The sequence below is a fragment of the Leptinotarsa decemlineata genome, unplaced genomic scaffold, assembly GCF_025532065.1.
Source record: "Leptinotarsa decemlineata unplaced genomic scaffold, Ldec_3_MD MMD2_tig00002082_RagTag_RagTag, whole genome shotgun sequence".
Lineage (NCBI taxonomy): Eukaryota > Metazoa > Arthropoda > Insecta > Coleoptera > Chrysomelidae > Leptinotarsa > Leptinotarsa decemlineata.
In genome coordinates this window covers 3,256,184-3,280,248 of record NW_027412573.1, presented here as the reverse complement: position 1 = coordinate 3,280,248, position 24,065 = coordinate 3,256,184, and the positions used below count along the sequence as shown (strand labels likewise).

General features: G+C 36.0%; 1 protein-coding gene and 1 long non-coding RNA gene across 2 annotated transcripts in view; both read right to left on the bottom strand.

Moving 5' to 3' along the window:
* LOC141482889 (uncharacterized) overlaps positions 1-13,302 on the bottom strand; it is a 113,730-nt gene extending 100,428 nt beyond the window's left edge. The window contains exon 1 of the long non-coding RNA XR_012465784.1: positions 12,709-13,302. This is a non-coding gene — a long non-coding RNA (uncharacterized lncRNA). The remainder of the gene's footprint in view (positions 1-12,708) is intronic.
* mgl (low-density lipoprotein receptor-related protein megalin) overlaps positions 1-24,065 on the bottom strand; it is a 265,391-nt gene that overhangs the window by 213,852 nt on the left and 27,474 nt on the right. The window lies entirely within an intron of this gene.

Below are 24,065 nucleotides of genomic sequence, written 5' to 3'. Positions count from 1 at the left end.
ATCTTCACTGTAATATAAATTTAATTTACACTTCAGTCTGAGTAACACGTGGCCGGCTATGCTAACACCAAAATTCAAAAAGTAAAAACAATTGAATTTCACGGTATTTCGTTTACTACAAAATGAATTTAACTTATACTTTAGCCTCAACAACACGTGCTGTTTATGCTATTAAATTGTAGCTTGTATGACACGTTTGTAGGTTCAACATAGCAGCGCCATCTATTGATTGTTTACTCAATCCAGTCAATAGATATCGCCATCTGTTAAAATCGTAAAGTACAGGGCTCGAAAAATAGTTTTTTTAGTGTTGATAATATCACTATTTTAAATCCATCAGACATATTAGATCCATATTCAAAAAAAAACACTGCAACAACCAAATTTCCGCGACAACACCAACTCAAAAGGTCATAAAACAAACTTTTTCATTGTTTTTGTTCCAGCCGTAGTTGGCTAAGAAAAAACTGTTGTTCATCAAGACAATGCCCCAGCTCACAAATCCATTAGTGCCAAGACCGAAAATTAACAACTCAAAATTGGATAGGCCACATGCAGAATATTTTTCTACGGCAAAAATAACGCTTCATACTGGATGTCACTGTAGGAGAAATATTTACGAAGACAACAATTTCAGAAAGTTACAAGAAACGAACAGAAATTCACGACAAAGGCATGGAACCGAATGAGTACCGAATGGGTTATCTGTCTTATGATCAGACAAGTAAGTAGCTTCAAAACTTCGAAGTACACCATTAATGGATGATGTCCCATGTGAGTGACATTTTATATCAATGATCTTTGTATCGTGTTGCTTTTCCCATGAATCCATAACGAATGTTTGGAGTACAAGAGTGGAAAAAAGTGATTTTGTAATTATAAATACAAGAATTGTTACTGTCATTTGAACGGCTATTACATGCAGACAGCTTGAGTGTTCAAATTTTAGTTTTTTTTTTCCCGTGTATCTCCCGAAACAAAAAATCTTAAGTCGATTTTTCGAAATCATCCATTTCAAAAACTCATTAATACAGCTTACTGTATGATTTTCACTATAAACGGTTTTACAAAAACCGGGACACGTGTCTTTCCCAAGCATTATTCTCAAGCATTATCACGCTTGAGAAAGCTATTGTATAGCGAAACACGTGTCGTGATTCACCCTTTATAGTGAAAATCATATAATGAACTGTATTAATGAGTTTAAATATGTATTTTAAGCATCGGTCGTTCCATTCAATGATATATTTTGAAATTTTAGTTTTTTCCCGTATATCTCCTGAATCAAAAAATCTGAAGTTGATTTTTTTCGAAATTTTACAAAAAAAAGACTACCCTGTTGTAATTCAAATGTCTCTCTATATCTCACCGTTTGAGAGATCCCCACGCAGATGAATTTTGAATAGCTCTATATATCCATATATCTACAGTGCGGTCCATATGTATGGAATAAATTCATTTTTAGCTTATTATGTACTATTTGAAAAAAACCTGAAACAGGTCAATTTTTATTCTTAAATTGACAATTTACAGTATGAAAATATTATCCCCCTACAGCACCCCTTCTGAATTATAAGCACCCTGTCGAAAATTTTAATAGCAAAGGGGGTCGTGTGGCACCTTGTTGGAAAGGGATTTCAGACCTCTGTTCAGCAATATAAAGTTTTTCAAGTTTGGTGCAATCATAACTGAGAAAATTGATTTTCAGGATGTAAAATTTTGATAATGTCTCTAGGTATCACAAATTTTACGTAGAATGAAAATAATAAAGCCACATAATATTTAGAATGTATTTTTCAATGTACTTTACAATTAAATTTAATGTTCAAAATGACCACCATTAACTTCTTGACAATAACCGAGGCGATTTTGGAATTCTCGTACAACATTTTGTATGACCTCGGGGTTTATTTTGTTAATTTCTTCCGTTAGACTAACTTTTAAATCAGCAATATTGTTTGGTCTATCAAAATATACTTTAGATTTTGAATAACCCCATAAGAAGTAATCGAGAGGAGTCAAATCGGGGGATCTAGCCGGACATTCAATCGTTCCACGTCTTCCAATCCACCTATTGGGAAAAACCTCGTTTAGATAATTTCTAACTGTACATGCAAAATGCGGTGGAGCTCCGTCTTGTTGCTAGTAAATAGTTCGATCTATCTCATTTGGATGATTAACATCAGGAAAATGTATTTGTAATGTAGGCACTAAAAGTTAATCAAAAAATCTAGATAAACCTCACCATTAACAGTGCCCTCAAAAAAATAGGGGCCAATAATTTTATTGTTAATGATACCACCCAAACGTTAACTTTCTTAGGATATTGAGTGTGAGTCGCGCACACCCAGTGAGGATTTTCTCTGCTCCAATATCTACAGTTCTGTCTGTTAACTGTTTCGTTTAAATAAAACGTCGCTTCATCAGAAAACACTATATTTGTTTATGAACTGCAAATCTGCGTTCATTCTGTCCATCATCAATTCACAGAATTTTTGCCTTCTATCAGGATCATCTTCATTTAACTCCTGAACCAACTGAACTTTGTAAGGGTGGTATTTTTCTTTATGAAAAAGTCTCAAAATAGATGATTTACTTACATCATTGTCGGCGGCAAGTTCTCAAGTTGTCTTAGTTGTCTCAATCTCTAGAAGTACATCTAACTTCTTTCATCATAAATTGAACATTTCTACCTGGTTTTGCAATATTTTTTACATGTCCAGTTTCACGAAACTTTTTTTCAATTTTGCTAACTGTAGACTGCGACAAACCTCCTTTTGAGTTCTTGTTTTATTACCACAACCAATCATAATAAAATGTCTATTCTTTGAGTCTCGGACAAATGAGCCATAATTAAATTTAATACGCCCACAAATATTATACTGACGTCTTTAGTAACTTTAAATACCTAAATGACAGCAGCCTACTAGATTCATATCAATTGTTAATTTGGCTTTTTGTCTAATATTTTAGTTTCTTCAAAGATTTTTTCCAGGATTCAAGTCAGTAAGGAGCGTGTTACAGGATGGTCTGTTTAATAGATCAGGTTATTGTCAAGAAGTGAATAATGGTGGTCATTTTGAACATTTAATTTAATTGTAAAAATTAATTTTTTCAGTTATGATTGCACCAAACTCAAAAAACTTTATATTGCTGAACAGAGGACTAAAATCCCTTTCCAACAAGGTGCCACACGACCCCCTTTGCTATTTAAAATTTTCGAGGGGTGCTTATAATTCAGAAGGGATGCTGAAGGGGGATAATATTTTCATACTGTGAATTGTCAATTTAAAAATAAAAATCGACCTGTTTCAGGTTTTTCTCACATAGTACATGATAACGCTAAAAATGAATTTATTCCATACATATGGACCGCACTAATATATATTTTTGTAAAACCCTTTATAGTGAGAATCATACAATAAACTGTATTGATGAGTTTCAATGTGGATTTAAGTATCGGGCAGTTCCATTCATCTAGATGTATTTACTGTCTCAGAAAAGTCCAAAAAACGTGATCTCGTCCCTAAAAAATTTGTTTTAAAAATATGATGATGAAATTATTAAAAATCAATATTTCAGTTGTCTTTTCACCTGGACATGTAACAGTAATGGTCCTAGATTAGAACCCTGGAAAACCCCCGTTAATTCTAAAATTATCTATCACCTAAATAACCTACAAATACTTTCAGAACAAACTAATGGGTTAGCTCCTAACCTAATGGTACTCTTCCGCACCGAAAGGTCGACGACCTGTAGCTGGGTTACAGTTAGACGGTACCACGTCTCTTTGGCTTACAATGCCTTTGCCCACTCACAATCCAACTAAACTGCCAAGCGATTTATATTCAGTTGTTTTTTTACGTTTGTCTCTGGGGGCAATAGGGACGATACCATGGAAAGGCATATAATGAATGTTGGTAGTCAATACTAGGGATGATCTCAACAGCCTTTTATCGATGTTCTCAATGAAATCTAACAACTAGAGAGAATGACTCACTCACAAACTTTTGCTGTATCTATAAATGAATCAATATTTAATAAAGAATTGTCTTCAATCCAGACATTCACTGTTTTGAGGGTTCTTCTCATAGTCTTTGAATAATTTTTTGAATAGGACACTTCCTTGCCCACTTACGAAGAGATCTCTGTATCTGTAGAGTAGGGATGGAGTGTAAGCCCACAGCACTTAGGTCACATGTGACCCCCGTCCTTTATACATCCTCCCGAGGAGGTGTCCTCCTAGGTCATCGTCCACCCTGTCCTTTCCAGGAAGGTCGATAGGTCACTTGGAGACATCTCCTTTATATCGGCAGGTGTAGGCCAAGACTAGCCGAACACACACTCTCTTATTGACGATAATTTCGGGCACTCGCATAGGACATGCCTGACAGTCTCATCTTCCTGTTCAGACATCCTGCATAGCGTGTGTCCACTAGCCCCATATTATGGAGGTGTTTCCTTAGTTGACAGTTGCCAGTCAGAAATCCTACTGTTAAGCGTAGATTTTTCCTGGTCATCGCCAGATATTTCTTCGGCGCCAGTTTCCCAGGGTCCCATCTCTTTAGGGATTGGCTAGTTCCGCAATTGTCGAAGTTATCAGACCGTAGGTGCCACTGGGTCCTAAAATTCTTAATCCAGCCGCTTCCTTGGCTGAAGAGTCAGCAATGCGATTACCTTTACTCCTGTCGTGCCCTTTAACCCACCTCAGGATGATGTTATTATCTACCGAGGCTTTGGCTAAATCTTGGTGGCACTCTAGTACTGGTCCTGAAGTCTGTTCAAGGCTAATAGTGCTTGTCTGCTGCCAGTGCAAATTGTTATCTTTTTGTCAGAAATTCCTTTCCTGGTTATTTATTTTGTGGCATTTGAGATACCACCAGTTCTGTTTAGACCACGCTGGTATTTTTCCCATTCCCCACATAATCTTTAGGCTTAGTGATCTGAAGTACACTCCACATCCTGAGCCTTCTTTGGTTTTTGGACCGTCTGTACATATGCGTATTGCATTTGTAGCATCCGACTCTGTGTTCTGTTTTATTTGTATTTTGTAGGGTTTTATTAAACACTAACCTGGGTTCAATTGCATCACTGGTTGTCTGCAGCAGAGGTTGCGCAGTAAGCACTTCTCGCCATAGGCTGAGCCTCAATTGACCCATTCCTACTTCGAGGTTTACACCAGCCGTGCGCAATCGTAACATGGCCATTAACGCAACCTCCTTAACGTACAGGTCCAGAGGGGTCAGACCCCTTACGAAGAGATAATTATGATTTCCTATTGCTATAGTGACAGGAGCAGGAATAAATGGTGCCGAAGAAGAATATTATGGCAGATTCAGTATTGTTACAAAAGCAAGTAAACACAATAGTGGTGACCACATGTAACCTTAAGTTTGAGGTCAGTAAACAACTTAACCTCAAAAAACACGGAAAGTAAAGAATAAGAGAATAGAATGAGCAAGAATAGAGGGGATATGAAAGAACAGAAAATAGAAATGAAGACAGAGATATATCGACAAAACAATAAGAACAACAAGAAATGAAACGAATCCATAGACAACTTCTCAGTAGTCGAGCAGGAAGACACTTCGGAATCACAAAATCTTGGTCTGGGTTACAGATAAAACTTTCTCCAAGAGAATAGAATTGAATCTTTTCCAGTGACTGACAATGGACAACTTCTCAGTAGTCAAGCAGGAAGACACTTCGTTATCAAAAAACCTTGGTCCGGGTTACAGATAGAACTTTCTTCAAAAGAATAGAATTGAATCTTTTCCAGTGGCTGACAATAGCAACAGATACCTTTGGTCGTAATGGACTTTTTCTAAATGGCTTGTCGTTCCTGATAACTAAGACTCTGGCAAAGATGTTCATTCTAGCAACAACGGAATGTTGCCAATTCTGGGAAACATGACAACCTGGACTTGCAAAGCAAGCATTGGGAGTCTCAAAGACGCAGTTGGACGGAACGGTAGGATACAACACCGAAATTATCAGACTGTACCTTTCTATGTCCAAAAAACAAAAAATCTATCAGGATAAGCTCCTGGTGTACAGGAGCAACAGGTTATTTTCCATGCTCAACCAGATGAAAAGCAGATATAGGTCGACTATTCTAGTTTGACTCCTGAAATGGGTAAAAGAAGGCGTGAAAGGATCGTTGTACAACAGGAAAAATTCCTTGAATGTATATATAGTACGTTGAACTGAACTCTTGAGCATTATGTTACTGGGCATTCAAACCTCAGAGGCCAAGCTTGAACAGTCGATCTAGATAATGTAGGAGTGTTGCGTAGTTATATCAACCGAAGTGAGAAAAGGGACTATGGGCCTACTCTCACCTTCCCTACTCTACAGATACAGGGGAATTATTGAACTTGGTCTAATTGATTCCACATAAAAAAAGGGGACTCATATAATGGTATGATGGTTATCCTAAACGGAATAACTTGAAAATGCAAATAAGGCAGATGAGGCCCAGCTCAATAATTGTCATCACCAATCTAGGTGCTACTAAAATAGGAAGAACCTTTCATGGACCGGGTATATACATTATGTCATGATTACTATCGAATTGGAGGTGTTATTTCAGTAAATGATTGTTTTTTATATGAAAATTTCAAACATCGTTACCTTCCACGGCTCTCACGAACAAGTAATGATATGCGTTTTCTAGTTAGTAGATTTCTTTAGATCCCGGACAATAAATCTCATTTCAATTTATTCAACGGCCTCGGCACCTGGGGCCATTCAGCCATTTAATAATCTGTTACCCAATACTTTTAATGAATGAAAGTAAACGTTCTCACAATCGAAGTAAGTAATAACAGGTGGAACAAAACATTTATCAGATGAGACGATCAAACAAAACAGCATAATGACAATCTGCATTTCTATATTGAATCTCAAGCCTTGGCATACTCACATGGCAACCATTTCGGTTTAATTAAGACTGATGCATTTGTGTTACTTTAGATATTATCAAACTATAACCTAAAAATCTCATTAGATGATGCATTTGCTTAAGAAATTACGTCAAATTAGTTCATCCGATAGGACTGGTCGATGTGAATGTTGATTTGAAAACATTCGAAAATACACGATTTTATTTTCAAGAAGACACTTCCAATGAACATTTTTAGACCTCACAGTTCAACCCCCTTCGAGAGGTTGTCGAAAATTAACGCGGAAGGGGAAAAGGGTAAATATAATTCATATATCAACCTGCCTGAGCTAATGATTTATGTGCGGAGAGATTGGTGGAACCTAACCTCACACATTAATCAATAAAACGGAGCTTCTAGTTAACAAAACTTCAAACAATTAACTTGTTTGCAAAGCTTAGATGATGAGAAGAAAAAATATAAAAATATATACCTTTTCATCGGTGGGGGAAGCGGCTATATATTTTTAAATATGTAAAAAAATACTGTTGCATGGACATACTCGAGCGCGTCAGATATTGATAGCATCAATGTCCTACGTATTTTTGATAATGTTGGTATGTTAATCTGATCGTTTGCATGATGTGGGTGGATGTACGTAAGGGTTAAAAGTGAAAAGAAAAAAAATTAATCGAGCGCGTCAGATTTTCTAAAGGAGTGTTGAGTGCAACAAAAAAAGCTCTCATTCAATAATCTGCAATGTGCCAAAAAATTCGCAATTTTGAAATACTCAAGCGCGTCAGATTAAGATATACATGGTTCATCTTTATGTTTTAGACGTGCTGTCTTATAATCTGACGAATATCTAGAGGGATTCGCTTAATCTGACAAAAACAATATTTTTTTTAAATTTTGTTTAATTCATTGAACTTAATTAATTGGAAAGCTCAGGAAATAGCATGCAAATAAATGAGTGTATGTTTTTTAAGTAGAATACTTGTATTTATGAGAACATAATTTTAAAGAATGCTCAAAAAAAAATATTTTTCATAATCAATTGATTAATTAATGAAGAAAAGAGAAATTGAACTTTCTATGTTTTTTACCACTTTTATTTGTAACTAACGTTACTGCAGTTTCGTCCTATAAGGACATTTTCAAACATATATTGTATAAGTTATATATTGTATAAGTTTAAAAATGTCCTTATAGAACGAAACTGCGGTAACGTTAGTTACAAATAAAAATGGTAAAAAACATAGAAAGTTTAATTTCTTTTTTCTTCATTATGATTTCCTACCACGTAGTAACGGCTACATCCATCAATTAATTGATTAATTAATCATCATCTTCATCACGAACGAGTCTCTGTGATCAGCTGTTATGGCGTTATGGCAACAGAATTCAGAGTGGGGACGGAGTGAGAGAATAATAGATAGAGAAAAAGTGAATAGAGAATAGAGGAATAGAAGCTCGGAGAGGTAAATTAAGGTATCACACAGCTGCACGCATTAAACTTTATCGACGAATTTTTGTTATTTCGGCTTGCGGAAATTTTCAGATTATATATTTTTCGTTATCCTTGAATTATTTCCTTAAAAATAAAAAATAAATAGCTACGCTCGAGAATGTCGAAATGACGTTATTTTTTACAACTTTGCTGCCCTCCCCTTTCTTTACGTCACTCTCAAATTGTCAGATTACTGGAATATACACTTTTTAGCATGTAATTAACTCACCCTACCTTAATCTGACGCCCTCGAGAATTTCTGATGATCAATTATTTTTTACTAATTTGATCCTTTATCCTTCACGGGTGGCCTTATATATGAGGCTCATATTTAGTGGAGGTACCTAACCGGGTACAAGGTATCCCCCTGTATATTAATCTGCCACGCTTTAGTAAATCCCGAAATCACCGCTTGGGCTCCCCTATTATGACCGTTGCTTCTCATTCGGGCGCATTTGGCCAGGTTTCTCCTGCCAATAATAATCAATAATAAATCGACTTTATTCCGAAGAGAGAGTGGAGTGTCAGCAGAGTTATCTTCCAACTCAAGCACTTGACAGGAGCTTCGTCGGGGGGCGCAGCGGTCTTGCTCGTAGCAATGCTTCCACCTGGAGTTTTTCCATTCATTTCTTGTTTAAAAAACAACATACCCCCTTCACGTACTACTCCGGCCTGGGCACCGGCGTATCGATTAGATACCAGCGTGTAGCTGACTTTCCACAAAGGACAATCACAATACGAAAAAAAGTCACGTGATAGCACATGACATCCGCGTACCTTCTTTGTACATTTAGTGTGAAAAAATCCATTCAACATTTACTAATTTTCAGCTTTATGCTATTTTGGTTCTTTTTTATTCGAATGATGAGCATGAATTCCAGGCATTTTCTACGAAATTTGCCTGTATTTGTCTGACTGAACTGCTGTTCAAAGGGCACCATAATAACTGTATATCGTCAAAATATTTCCAAGACATTCTGATGGAATAATTAAATGAGTATTTTGACAAAGAGACCTCCGCATACCGGAGCATTTCCATGAATTTCCCCACGATACGAGACTAGAGCCAAGAATGCATAATTCTCGCTATAATTACAAGTGTATTGTACATTTGTCTAGTACAAACACGTATATAAGCTGCAATATTATGCAAAACGACAACGCCATACATTATGGCACAATTTGGTTCGCAATTAATGGAAGACGTTCTATTGCCCGGCAGATGTTATCAAGGGGGAATTCTGAATTCATTATACTCAATAATCTGCTCTAATTATCAATTTATATCCTGTGACAAGCGAGGAAACATATCAGCTTCAACTTATTGAAACATTGTAGTCTCCATTTTTTTTCTTCGCTGGGAAAACTCTGTTCAAATTTGTATACCTACTTGCCTATCTCGCTAACTTTACTGAGGGCTAATAAAATGCTTTCTCAACAAAATTTTTCATAATGTGGAATCGTTACTTGAAGTTTAAACTAATTCCTTCAGCTAGTGCCATTCAGTTTTTCGGATTGGATTCAACTACCGTCGAAACATCGCCAAAGTTCACCAAATGGTGCTAGACGACCGCCGAATTGAAGTGAAAGAGATAGCAGAGATTACAAACATATCAAAAAAAGTTTTTGTCACATATTGAATCAACATTAAGGCATGACAAAACTGTCCGCGCATTGTGTGCCGCGTTTGCTCACGGTGACCAAAAACAGGTTCGAATGAACATTTCCAATGTTCTGTTGGCGCAGTTTAGGCGCAATATATCCAAATTTTGGTGCCGATTAATTATTGTAGATGAAACTTGAACTTCATACGCCCGAAACAAAAAGAAAATCGAAAGAGTGGACTTCAAAGGGGGGGAGGGCGGTTAAAAAAAAGCAAAACTGTGTTTTGTTGACTATTTTTTGGAAAGTCATGAAGTTATTTCAATCGATTATCTTCGAAAAGGATAATCCATGACAGGAGCTTTCTGTCGTCATCTTTTCATTTAATTTGAAGTCATGCCACTTCTTACATTATATATTTAAGTTGTGTTGTTGGAGATTCACAAGAATATTGAGATGTTTCTGCAACACTCTCACAATCATGATTATTCAACAAGATCCGCATGTTTATTGAATAACACAAGACATTGGTTAGCAGTTAGTCAAAAAAACTACCTAAATTTGAATTTATACAACTATTTCCATCCCTCAGTTGAATCTTTAGATATCAGAAATTTCAAAAATTATAGCAAGAGATATCTTCTCAACCACTGTTTCTACACAATTGAAGAATATGCTGCTGTATCTGGTCAATTCATAGTTCTTGAAAAATGATTCATGTTGAAAACCTGTTCTTATGTTTTTTGACGTTTTTATATTGATATCTTTATTTTATTACCATTCATGTGACACTGTGATCATTACTTTAATCTAGAGACGTTGTTGCTCATTTCAAGTGTCTGACATAGTACCTATAGTAATGGGTGATTTTTGAAGAGGTATAAGATTTAATTTTTAAAACAACACCACAAATTTGAAAAAATTGATGAATTCTTAATTGGAATTGATAGAACGATCAATATAATTTAATGTTTGAAGATGATTTCATGCAAATGTTGTCTGCGGCTCCGCTATAGGTGGCCCATACGCAAGGTCCAATTTTGACACACTCTCTCTAACATATCGACAGGTATTTCACGTATAAATGCTTCAATATTGGCTTCCAGAGCGTCAGTCGTCGCTGGTTTATCCCTGTAGACATGAGCCTTAAGATGACCCCACAAGAAATAATCCAAAGGCGTTAAATCACACGATCTAGGCGGCCAATTACGGGTCCCAAACGTGAGATAAACGTTCACCGAAGGCGGCTCTTAATTGGGCTAATGTTTCGCGTGCCGCGTGGCATGTGGCACCGTTTTGTTGAAAACACATGTCAGGCATGTCCAATTCTTCCATTTTGGGCAACAAAAAGTTGTCAATCATCTCACGGTAGCGCTCGTCATTCACAGTAACGTTCCGGCTATTGTCGTCTTTGAAGAATTACGGCCCGATAATGCCACCGACCCATTATCTACACCAAACATTGACTTTTTCGGGATGCATCGGTAGCTTTTGCAATGCTTGTGGCTGGTCTTGACTCTAGAAGTGGCAATGTTGTTTGTTAACGTATCCATTCAACCGTAAATGAGCCTCGTCGCTAAACACAATTTTTCGATAAAAATGTGGGTCTTCCTCCAACTTTGCCAATGCCCAATCACCAAATGTTAGACGTTGTGGGAGATCATGTGGCTTCAATTCTTACACCAACTGTATCTTACAAGGTTTCACACCCAAATCCTTTCGCAAAATTTTCCACGTAGTGGAGTAACAGAGGCCCAATTGCTGCGAACCGCGGCGAATCGACATTTCACGGTCATCACGAACACTAGCGGATACAGCCGCAATATTTTCTTCGGTCCTCACTCTACGTATGCGTGTTGGTGATTTAATGCCCAATAATGTAAACTGGGTTCGAAATTTAGTCACAAGCTTCCGAATAGCTCCCTCAGTAGGCCGATGAAACTGCTCATAAATTGGAAGAAGGGCACGATGCACTTTCTTCACCGAGCATGAATTTTGATAATAAAATTCAATAATTTGCAAGCGTTCTTCATTCATAAGTCGATTAATGGTTAAATTATAGACCAAACTGAACAATATTGACAATGACACAAGACACAATTCACACGTGATCTGTCAAAAACAGTGTTGCCAAAAAGATACCAGCAAAAAAATCACTCATTATATAGTATATATGACTTGCCATATATGTATGTTTGTATATAAAGTGGTCAAATAAATTACTCTACTCTACACACCGTCTCACACCTCAGCGGTCTCACGAAAATCCACAAACTACTGTTTGAACTGCCTGACCATTCGCCTTACTCGCCAGATCTAGCTCCGAGCGACTTCTTTTCGTTCTCTCATCTAAAATTGCGCTCGGAGGACAGACATTTTCGTCAAATGAATAGGCAATCACTTTTGTTCAATCATCTGTCGCTCCCATACGAACGACAACTCTCAGAAGTTGAGAAACTTGTGCGAGCTAAGGACAAACGAGGTCTTACCTTTTAACGTGTGATTCCTAACACGAGAAAAATTATTTTGCATATGGAAGCATCACTGGGCAGTGTGTAGAGTTGAAAGGTTATTATGTTGAAAAACAAAATCTGAAAAAAGTTGTTAGGTCTGAAACTTTTCAAACCACTCTCGTATTCTAATGTAAATGAGTTTACACATGACGAATCAGGTTGACAGCCTCTCGTTCGGGTTTTCCTTTCGCATACTCACGTAATTAAATTTCAAGGAAAAGTTCTCCAACTAATTTCCTTAGTTTTATCAACCGAGTCGTCGGCCATTCTCTCGAGTTCCCCCATTTCTCTCTGCATCCTCACCTGAAAACAAGTAAAAACGACTTAATAACCACTCTCTTGTCGTGACGTCTCATCTTAAAAGTAGATTTCTAGCGGTATTCGCAAAACCAGTCTTGTTAATGAACTTCACAGTCTATTTGCACACTCTCTTACATCGTTTTACGATTTACATTAGAATAATATGACGGAGATGAGATTAGTTTTAGTGTAGAGCAGTGTAGTTTTTGTAACGGCTGTTATGGAGATTGACAAAAAATAAAGTCGTTTTCTATTCGCAAAAACGCTTGAACTAGGTACTCATCAATAGTCGATAATACTCTCGTTCTTCTACTTTGACCACATGATGTTACATTCGATTTTGAAACAACACATCACATCACGTGTTCCCAAACTGAGTTCATCCACAGGGAGGAACACGGTTTTAAGAGGAAGTTCAAAGAAGCTGCATATATGTTGTTCAACGACGCTGTGGAACACGGTTTTAAGAGGAAGTTAAAAGAAGCTGCTTATATGTTGTTCAACGACGCAATCAGCAAAGCTAGCGTAGAGATACGCAACGTATGGAAGCCTGTTATCAACCGGAAAAACGGTCAACTCCCGCTATACCGGTGAAACGGAGAGAGAGAAAAGAGGATAGTTGAAAGCGTTCGAATGACCTATAAATGCTTCTCCTCCTCTCGGAGGAATAGTCCAGTCATCTCCCGAAGAGGATTGTGGATACTAACAACCGAAACGTCGTGAAGTAACTTAACCTGCCCCCTTGCCTCTGCAGATCAAGAAATAGTCTAGTCTTTCTCAAAGTGGGCGATAACGCCCCCTTGTGAGCGCTGGAGGCTTATAGGAGGGCAGTAAAGGGCACAGAGAAGATTGGGGAGCGTTGAAGTGGTTTAGGGCGGCGATGACTAATTTAAAAATGTTTTTTTGTTTTAACACAAACTTTACCGCTCCTTTACGCGCGTTTCCTCGTGTAACGCCATCTAGGGGACTAGACACTAACTATTTCCTGTCCGATAGTTGTCAAACTGTACAATAGATGGTGGTAAGCTTCAATGCGAAACGAGAAGTTTCTAGTCTCCATTCTCGAAAGTACTAGGCCCGCCCGCTGCAACATATAAAAGCGCGCGCGCCATCCAGCCAGTAATTTCATTCGACAATATTACGAAAACAAGTGAATTTAGTTAGCGACTAATTTTACCGGCAATAAAAAAAGTAATAACTTCTGTGCTCCACAAATCAGAGGCAGATATTATCCGAAAAATTTCTTTGAGCAATAGTTCCGTGCAAAGACGAATCGATGAGATGGCTGAAAACAGTGAAGAGTCATTGTGCAATCATCTGAAGACTTCTAAATTCTCAATTCAGTTAGATGAGTCCACTTCACCAACCAATGAAGCATTGTTGTTGTCATACATGAGGTTTATTGAAAATGAGAAATATATCAAGAACTACAATTTGCCATAAATTTAGAGACGGATACAGAAGGAGAAACCTTATGCATATATAGTAACACTGGAAAAATTTTTTGATGAGAAAGAAATTCCACTGAAATTCTCATTCAGAACTGGCTCATTTCCTTCTTTCCTGAAGACTTCCGTTGTCATTCCACTACATAAAGGTGGTGATTTAGAGAATCCCTCCAATCTACGTCCTATTTCCTTAATACCGACTTTAGCAAAAATTATTGAGAAATTAGTCAAAGTACTTTTAGATAAATTCTTAAAACTGCACTGTATTATAAGCAAAAACCAGTTTGGGTTTCAAGCGGAAAAAGATACAAATGATGCTATCTTCGCCGCAATTTTTTGCGATATTTCAAAGGCGTTTGATTGCGTCAATCATAAAAATTTATTAAAAAAACTTCACGAATATGGATGTAGAGGTGTAAAGAACACTTGGTTCGAATCGCACCTTTCAGGTCGGAGTCGAATGGTGAGGACAACGGAACTCTCGGAGAACAGGGCCATTGAATCTGGTGTACCACAGGGTTCTGTGTTAGGCCCTATTCTGTTTCTGCTATATATGAATGACACATCTATGAATAACATATCTGGTAGTTTCACTCTATTCGCGGATGATACTACAATATTGTGGAGCTGGTGCGATGCAAATTTACGAATATAATATCATTCAAATGTTCACTTGATGACATTTCAATAGACGCTGCCATAATACAAAATGAATTAAACACAAAGTTTCTCGGTGTATTCAATGATAATAGGCTGAAATTTGATGAATACCTTAAACAACTGAAGAGAAAGATCTCCTCAGGATGGTATGCAGTTAAAGTGGTTTCAAATGAGTTGGGTTTCCATGTCGCAAAGACCGTTTACCATGCACTTGTTGAATATATATCGACTACGTTATGGAATACCTTTTTGGGGAGCATGCAACTCATCCCTTCTCTCTTTTGTACTGATATTACAGAAGAGGGCACTAAGATGTCTCTGTAAAGTCAAACCCAGGAATTTGTTCACTGCCAATAAAATGTTAACAGTCATCGCACTTTTTATCTTAAAGACAGTTTGCCTTATTTATAAACATAAATCGAAGTATAGCTTTGCTTCTACTCCTTATGCTACTCGCAATAGTAATCATACCTTTAGACTTCCCATCCCAACTTCGAATTCAATCAAGGATTCCATATACTATAATAGTGGTAAATTGTTCAATCATTTACCATTAGAAATGAAATCTGCAAATTTAAGCAACATTCATTTCAAAAAGGCGGTGAAGAACCTACTTGTTGATAGACCCTATTATAGTTTGGAAGAGTATTTTAGCGAATCCTTTTAGCAATATATTAGCAATTTATTATTTGTACTATCACTTTATACATGGTGGTATTTTATCTATACATTTTTAGTACTTTTTTTATATTTACATTTATACTTTTTCAGTACTTTTTTATATTAACATTGTATTTTTTGGACTTTGTCAATAAGATGCAAATCTTCGGGCAATAAAGTATATTTTTTTATTTGATTTGATAATATTATATATCAGCTGCTACGGATGGCGCTCCGGCTATGACAGGACGTCACAAAAACTTCATAGTGTACTTAAAAAATAAAATTCCAGATGTGCTCGCTGTACATTGCGTCATTCATAGGCAACATTTGGTTGCGAAAAATTTGAATGAGCACCTCTCTCAATCACTGCAATATATCATCAAAGCAGTCAATAAAATCCGAAACGGCTCTTTAAATGACAGATTATTTAATCAGCTTTGTGTTGCTAATAATGAAAATTTCAACTGATTGCTATTTCACACAGAAGTGCGTTGGTTATCAAGAGGTAACTGTCTGACTTGATTTTACAATCTATTTGACTCTGTAATAAAGTTCTTGGAAAACAAAGACAAAGAATTGCACGACAACCTCATCACTTCAAAGAATGATATTGCGTACTTGACAGACCTGTAAAAATTATTCAATGATGTCAATCTCCAACTTCAAGGTGATGACTTGAATTTGATTAAAACAAAAAATGTCATTGCTGCTTTTGAAAGGAGAACTCATATAATTGATAATGAACGAGGAAATAAAGATAAAATTCAAAAATGGATACCAAGAATTTTGGCTACAAAAGCCAATCCCGAAATTGTACCCTGGATTGTGGTCCATCGTTCAACGATTTTTGATAGCATTCCCATCATGGTATTTGTGTGAACGTGGATTTAGTGCTGTGGCAACGTTGCTAACTAAAAAGAGAAATCGGTTGCATATTGCGGAACGCGGTGACTTACGGCTGTTTTTGGGTAAATTCGAGCCTGATATTAACAAACTTGTTGAAAATCATCAAAATCACGCTTCACATTATATTAGTTTTAAAATTCAAATTGAAATGTTTGTTTTAATAACATGAATAAACGTTTTCCTAATATTACAAAATGGTGTTTTACATTACCCTCATCAGAAAGTCTTATTTTCACATGACACACATAATTTAATTATTAAAATAATGACTGCGATTGTGATTCTTAAGATGTAGTAAAGTAAAAAAATTCTCGAAGTGGGCGGTAGACAAAATAAGTTTGAGAACCTCTGAGCTAGTCATTCCAACTGGGCAAATGTACCGTTTTCTTGCTCAAGATCCAGAAACGAGTAGGAAAATTGATTAGTTAATTGGTTTTGGGTTATTTCTTTCGTTGTTCTTGATCTGATTACCGTTGAAATATTTTTTTATGTTGGAAAAAAGAAAAGTTTGCTGAAAATTTGACATTTGTCAATGAATAATTGTCCTGAATAAAATTAGATATTTTTTGGCACGAAAGTTTGATACTTAATAACAGTGGCATGTTTAATTTGTGACAAAGAAACATTTGTTTTCGTCCGGAAATTTTACGTTTCCCTCTCATAAGTCCAAAGCGAACAAACAAAAGAACCAAGCAAATCTCTCTGGAAAAAATAACGCCGCACCCGGTAAAAACGTGACCAAACTACCCCGAGAACATGTGGCGAAATATTTCATTCGACAGACAAAGGGATAAATTGTTGCAAAAATCGTACGGAATCCACAGGCACGGAGTATATCCCAGAGGAGATTTTAACTGGGAGAATTTCCAAGCACGTCCCGTCCGCAGGGGTGACAACTAAACAGATTGACTTTATGCCAGGGTGTAGTTTTCCTTGTGTGTATCGCGCACGGCAAGCCGAGGGACATCCCACGAAAATTATGCGATACGCTTGTCTTTATTGCCTCAGAGGTGCTTTTTCTCTTGCGCCGGCGACAAATTCATGAAATTAGGTTGTGTTTTCAGGGAAAATCTTGTCGTGGGTCGCATAAAAATTCGTCTCAACGAAGGACCGGGAAGACATTTGCTCCTCCGGAAAGACAAGAAAGTTTGTTCCGTGTAGATCGTCGCGGTATAAGAGTTTACTCTCGATATCAAACTTGATCGGGATCAGGGAAAACCTCAGACAATACATGATTGTTTACCAATTGACAATTTCACATCAGTTGAGTAATAATAATGATGATGATGATGATATCGCTTTTACTGTTTTCAGTCATAATACTGAAAATTACAGTGATATAGAGGTTTATATTGAAATAAATATTGTTTAAAAACTAAAATCACACGAATAAATACATCGAACTAAAAAGTTGAAAATATTTTTTTAAATAAGCTTAAAACAATAACGAACGAAAAATACTAGTATTATGAAAAAACCGGCGGGCGCTTGATATAAAAAAAATATGGCACAAAGAGCCCACGCTTTTTTCACCATAATACTGGTATTTTCCGTTCGTTATGGTTTTAAGCTTATTAAAAAAAATATTTTTAACTTTTTAGTTCGATGTTCTTCAAAAGCGGGTTTTTTAGATTTTTAAACTATATTTATTTTTCATTTTTTAGTTTCGTATTCTATAAAAGCGTGTTTTTTAGTCTTTTTACACTATATTTATTTTATCTGAACTTTGGGATCAATCAGCCGTATATTGTTGATATTTTGATATATGGATATATTGTTGATATTTTCCGATTCGTGCTCGTGTTAATAAAAAAAATACTTTTTTCAAAGAATAAATACATGTAAAGTGAGTTCGAATAATATATTGTATTGTGTATTTGTTATTGTATTTGTGTATTGATAACATATTCTCTAGTCTGGAGGTGAGTGATGTAAAAGTTTGTAACTCCTTTTTGTCAGATCATACATACCAAACATGCTCGTTTGAACTGACTTCCTCAGAAATTAGTGATCCTAAATATACCTATAAGAGAAACTTCAATAACTTAAATAATCAAACCTTTCGACATCTCCTGTCTAATGAAAAATGGGCGGGTATATATGAAGCTTCTACATTTGAAAACAAGCTCTCTTTTTTTTATAATACCTTCCTTTACCACTATAGTTGTGCTTTTCCTTCGACTCGTAAACCTAATAATCCAAATAAAGTTAAAAAATGGTTCACACCTGAAATAAAGCTAATGCATGACCAACTCTGCAAAATGGACAAAATTAGAAAAGAGGTTGATGATCCACACTATACAGAACACTATAAACAAATAAAAAAAGAATATAAAAACCTAGTAAAACAACATCAGAGAAGCAGAAACGATAACAGAATAAAAGAATCTAATAACATAATGAAAGATAGCTGGAAAATCATGAATGAATCAAAATCCAACAATTTCATTAGTTCTTCTATTAACATCATTGACAATCATGGTGACCCAATTATCGATTCTTTAAAAAAGAGCAATTTTATCAATGATTTCTTTATCGACTCTTTCAAAACAAATGTACCAAACTACGATAAAAAAATCAAGAAAACCAAATCAAGCTTTTTTTATCACCAACGACGCCTGATGAAATTTTAAGAATGCTGTCAAAAACTGCATCTAAACCCGCAGCTGGTTTAGATGAAATAAATGGTAAAGTGATGAAAATAGTAGGCGACGTTATTGCTGAACCACTGTCCTATTTGATCAATGCATCATTTACATATGGGGCATTTCCAGATTTGAAAGTGTCCAAATGCATACCAGTTTTCAAAAATAAAGGCTCAAAAGATTATTTAAAATGTTACCGATCTATATGTGTGCAAAGCCAAATTGTTAAGCGTTTTGAATCAGCCTACTCTACCAGACTAATAAACTATCTAGAACACTTTGAGCTACTTTCTAATACTCAACATGGTTTCAGAAACAATAAATCAACAAAAACAGATATTCTGGATTGCATTGGTTTTATTTACGGTGCTCTGAACAATAAAAATCATGTTCTTAGTTTATTTTATGACTTCAGTCGTGCTTTTGACACAACTGATCATAAGCTATTGCTCATGAAGCTAGATGGCATTGGTGTCAGGGGGGTTGCACATGACTGGGCTACATCATATATTATGAATAGAGAACCAGGTCACAGTGGTAGATGGCATGAGATCAAACGCGAGAGAAATACATCTAGGTGTACCCCAAGGATCCATTCTGGGATCGCTATTTTTCATTATTTTTATAAATGACATTAAAGATACCTGCACTACATCAAATCAGATGATCGTCTATGCAGATGACACAAATATACTTATGTCAAATAAAAATACTGAACAACTAGTAAAAAAGAGTAATGTGGCCTCTGAAGAAATAAGTAACTACTGCTTAAATAACGGTCTCACGATGAATGTCGCCAAAACTTACCACATGCGTTTTCTGCCAAAAAATGTTGCACCCAATTCTGAGCTACACCTGGTAGTCTCTGCCAGTTCCATTCAGAGTAAAAAAGAAATAAAATTTCTGGGTCTCACTTTGCATCAGAAACTAACATAGGAAGCACACATACAAACATTGAGTTCAAAAATGAGCACTTCCTGTTATATAATAAGAAACTTAAGAGAAACTGATTCACATGACGTTTTAAGAACACTTTATTTTGGGTTAGTTCAGTCAGCCCTACAGTATGGACTGATCTTTTGGGGTTCTTCCTGTCATTTTAAGGAGGCATTCCGTGCACAAATGAAGGTATTGAGGACTATATTTAAAGCCCATCCAAGTTCAACCTGCAAACCTCTATTTAAACAATTACAAATAATGACGCTGCCTTGTCTTTATATATCTCAGTTAATAATGTTTGTAAAGGAAAATGAAATAGAGTTAAAAAAAAATAGTGATGTTAACTCGTATTTGACTAGAAATAGAGAAAATTTTTACCAGCCTTATTCTAGACTTGGAGTATGCCAAAATTCACCGAATTATATGGGTATCAAATGTTTTAACAAAGTAAAGAGCTTTATTGACAATAATAACAACATTAATATTTTCAAGAAAAATTTACATCTATTTTTAATTAATAACTCATTCTATAGTATTGATGAGTTTTTAGACTTTTAGACTTTTAACTTTATATAGTCTACGTAGGTCTATCTCTCTTATTTTAGTTTTGTATGATCTATGTAGGTCTATCTCTCTTTAGATTTATACGATTATGTCTCTCATTATGTGAACATATATTGTGTATATTTTTTTTTCTCTGACTAGTCCGATAAATGTTATGCATTTTGTAAGTCAACACAGTTTGTATAACCTTTGGTGATGAATAAATATGAAATATGAATATATCAAAAAGGTTGCGTACAGCGCCATCTGCCCGCGAATAGATGAAGCAATAATGTCAATAATTCTATCAAATATAGATCCCGAGCATTCAAAAGGGGCAAGAAGAGTTACAAACAAACATACATACATACAGATGAAGCTAATATAAAGCGTGTAAGAAAGTGTGGGAGTTCAAATTCTGCAATGAGAGAGAAAGAGAAAAATATACATTATTGTCCAAGAAATCAAGTTCTTATTGACAAAGCATGCTAGCAAAAAAAATGTTAAAGAGTGCCTTTTTAAATATACAAAATATTTACAAAAGTAGAACAATCCTATACCAATCAGTTATAATATAGTTATCGAATATAGATAAAATCAGTAGGTACGTTTGATGGAGCTTTTTCATCTTCCCTAATCTCCTCAACGCGGAGTGCCACAAGGCTCTATACTTGGGCCGATCTTGTTTGCTCTTTACTCCTTCAATCTTATCAAAAATTTGAATCACTGCAAGGTGCACTTTTATGCGGATGACACCCAAATTTATTATAGTTTCCCCCTCTAGATGTAAATGATTCTTGCATGATGCTTAATAAAGACTTGGATAATTTTTATAGGGCTGCAACTGAACACTGTTTACTCCTAAACTCTCAAAAATCAATGTTCTATTATTTGGACCAAAGTCCAACCGATCTGATATTTTAGAGTAGCTAAACATATCAATCAATGGCGTGAATATCGAGTTGGTGGAAGAAGCGAAAAATCTTAGAGTCATCACTGACCACACTCTCAGATTCGAAAAGAACTTGAATAACTTAGTACCACTTGCATATTCTATTTTAAAATTGATTTATATATAGTACTGGTAGTACTGTCATCATCTGGCACTCCTCAAACAGTTTGAGGAGTGCCAGATACAATACTGAACAGGAAGAGCATAGTGCGGAGGAGCCTCATCTTGTTGAAATATTAACAGATCCTCCCGATAATTGTAATATCAGTGAGAAGGGTATTAATAGTATCTTCCAGAAGCTCCAGATACATTTATCCGGTTAAATTGTCTTTTGAAACAATGGGCTAACAATACGGTCACCAATACATTTAATTTTTGTGGACATTGAGTATGCACTTCATGAAAAATGTGAGGATTTGAATCAGCCCAATAGCGACAATTATGGCGATTAACTGTGCTGTTTAGAAAAAAAGAACATTCATCACTGAAGCGAATGTTGAAAACAATATGTGGATTTTCCACCGCTCGTTCACTAATCAACTCGCAAAATTGTAAGCGTCGATCGAAATCATCTTTATTCAGGTTTCGCGTTAATTTAATCGTGTAAGGATGCATTTTTTTCGGCTTTGCAAGATTAGTACCCAAAACCTCCATGTCAAGTTTTCGATGGCCCACCCTGTATAGTGTTTCGACAAAGTATTTTGTACTATCTGCAATCTGTTAGTAATTTGTCAGTAAAAGTTATTAAACATTTGCTATTGGGTATATTATTCATGCGTAGAGCAAATATAAGTATCTAAAAACAGATCCTTACCCCATTTTATCAATTCCACCCTCTTTCAAACCAACAACAACTTGATTTGGTGGCTTTCCATCTGGCTTGTTGGCGGCGTGTTGACAAAGATATGAAATTATGTTATATTTCCGAGCCATGGAGGGTTGCCGGCCTCAGTAATGCGTGAATAATGGGACAGATTGAACGTTTTATATAGACAAAGCAGAGCTGAGAGCGCATTTATTTATAGGGCTATTATTTTACGAAATGAAGACATAATCTCGCGGGGTGCTTGCTTCAGCGGCTTTCAAAACCTTAACGTGGAATTTAACGTCTTGTCATCAACAGAGAAAGCGCACGATACCATCGGTTTTGAAAGGAGTGTATTTATTTGCGTGCAGGGGTGGCTTTGCTCTTCCTTCGATAGGAACAATAGGAAGTTTTGAAAGGCATGGTAAAGTTTACATTAACGACATTATTAAATCTCTCATAACTGATGGTAGGTAGCGGATGGGTCCAAAGTCCTATGGAATCGGGAGGATTTATTGATCCATTTGGTTATGGAAATTCCACTGAAATGAGTTGAAACATTTCAGGAGGCTAGAAAACAATATGTAAACAAGTAAACTCTACTGATACAAAATACAATATAATATCTAACTGTTTGGACGTTAATATAGGTCTCCCACAAGGGTCGGACTTGGGACCCGTATTGTTTATTTTGTACATCAATCAAATCGATTGGAGTTGTTTTCATCTGACTGAGCGCTAAATGTACTGGTGTTATGAATACGGTATCAGATTTTCCGATACGAAAAAAAAACAGAAATGGTACGATTCTATAATCGTAGACTTCACAGTGAATCAGATATCAAGAAATGTTCTTATAAGAAACTGAGTAACAACGTTACAAAAACCAGCATACCGAGGGGCGAACTGATTAAGATCATGTAGAAAAAACCTTTACAGGTCGTTGTACTGGGGAGTTTAAATCTATTAATATAATCTTCAATCTTTATCTAAACCATAGAAAAAAAATGTAAGTATTTCATGGACTATATAGACGCTTTTATAGTTCAAGTGATCGATTAGCCCTATTACCTTCTTATCAAATGTTGGAAAATTATTTTTATGCCTGATGATTTCCCCTAATCAATTTAGAAGTTGGAAAGTTTTCAATTTGAATATTATTTAGATGTATGGCTGGAATCTGGCAACGATAGGACACTACTTTTGTTTTTGATAAATTCAAGCTCAAGAGATTTGAGTCAAACTTCATACAACGTATGGTTGTTAGGAGCATGCCATAAAATTGTAGTATCATCAGCAAATAAAGTAAATTTTCCTTGGATGTTTATAAACGATAGGTCATTAATGTAAATTAAGAATAAAAGTGGGCCCAGTAACGAACCTTGTGGGAAGCCGCAAGTAATTTTACCTCCATTTGAGTATGAAGTGGTTTTGACCATATGGGTGTGATCTGCTAAATATAACTCAAAGCACTTAAGACTTATTCCAGTTATACCGTATCTACTGAGTTTCCGTAAAGGAATTTTATCATTCACACAATCAAATGCTTTGGCTATATCACAGAAGACCGCAGCCACTGTTTATGTTGAAATAAACATTGTAAAGAAATGAAAATATGGCATCGGAAGCGTTTTTTTACTTTTGGAATTCTGAAGAGTTTTGTCACAGCAGCTCACGTTATGGCCGGAAGTATTA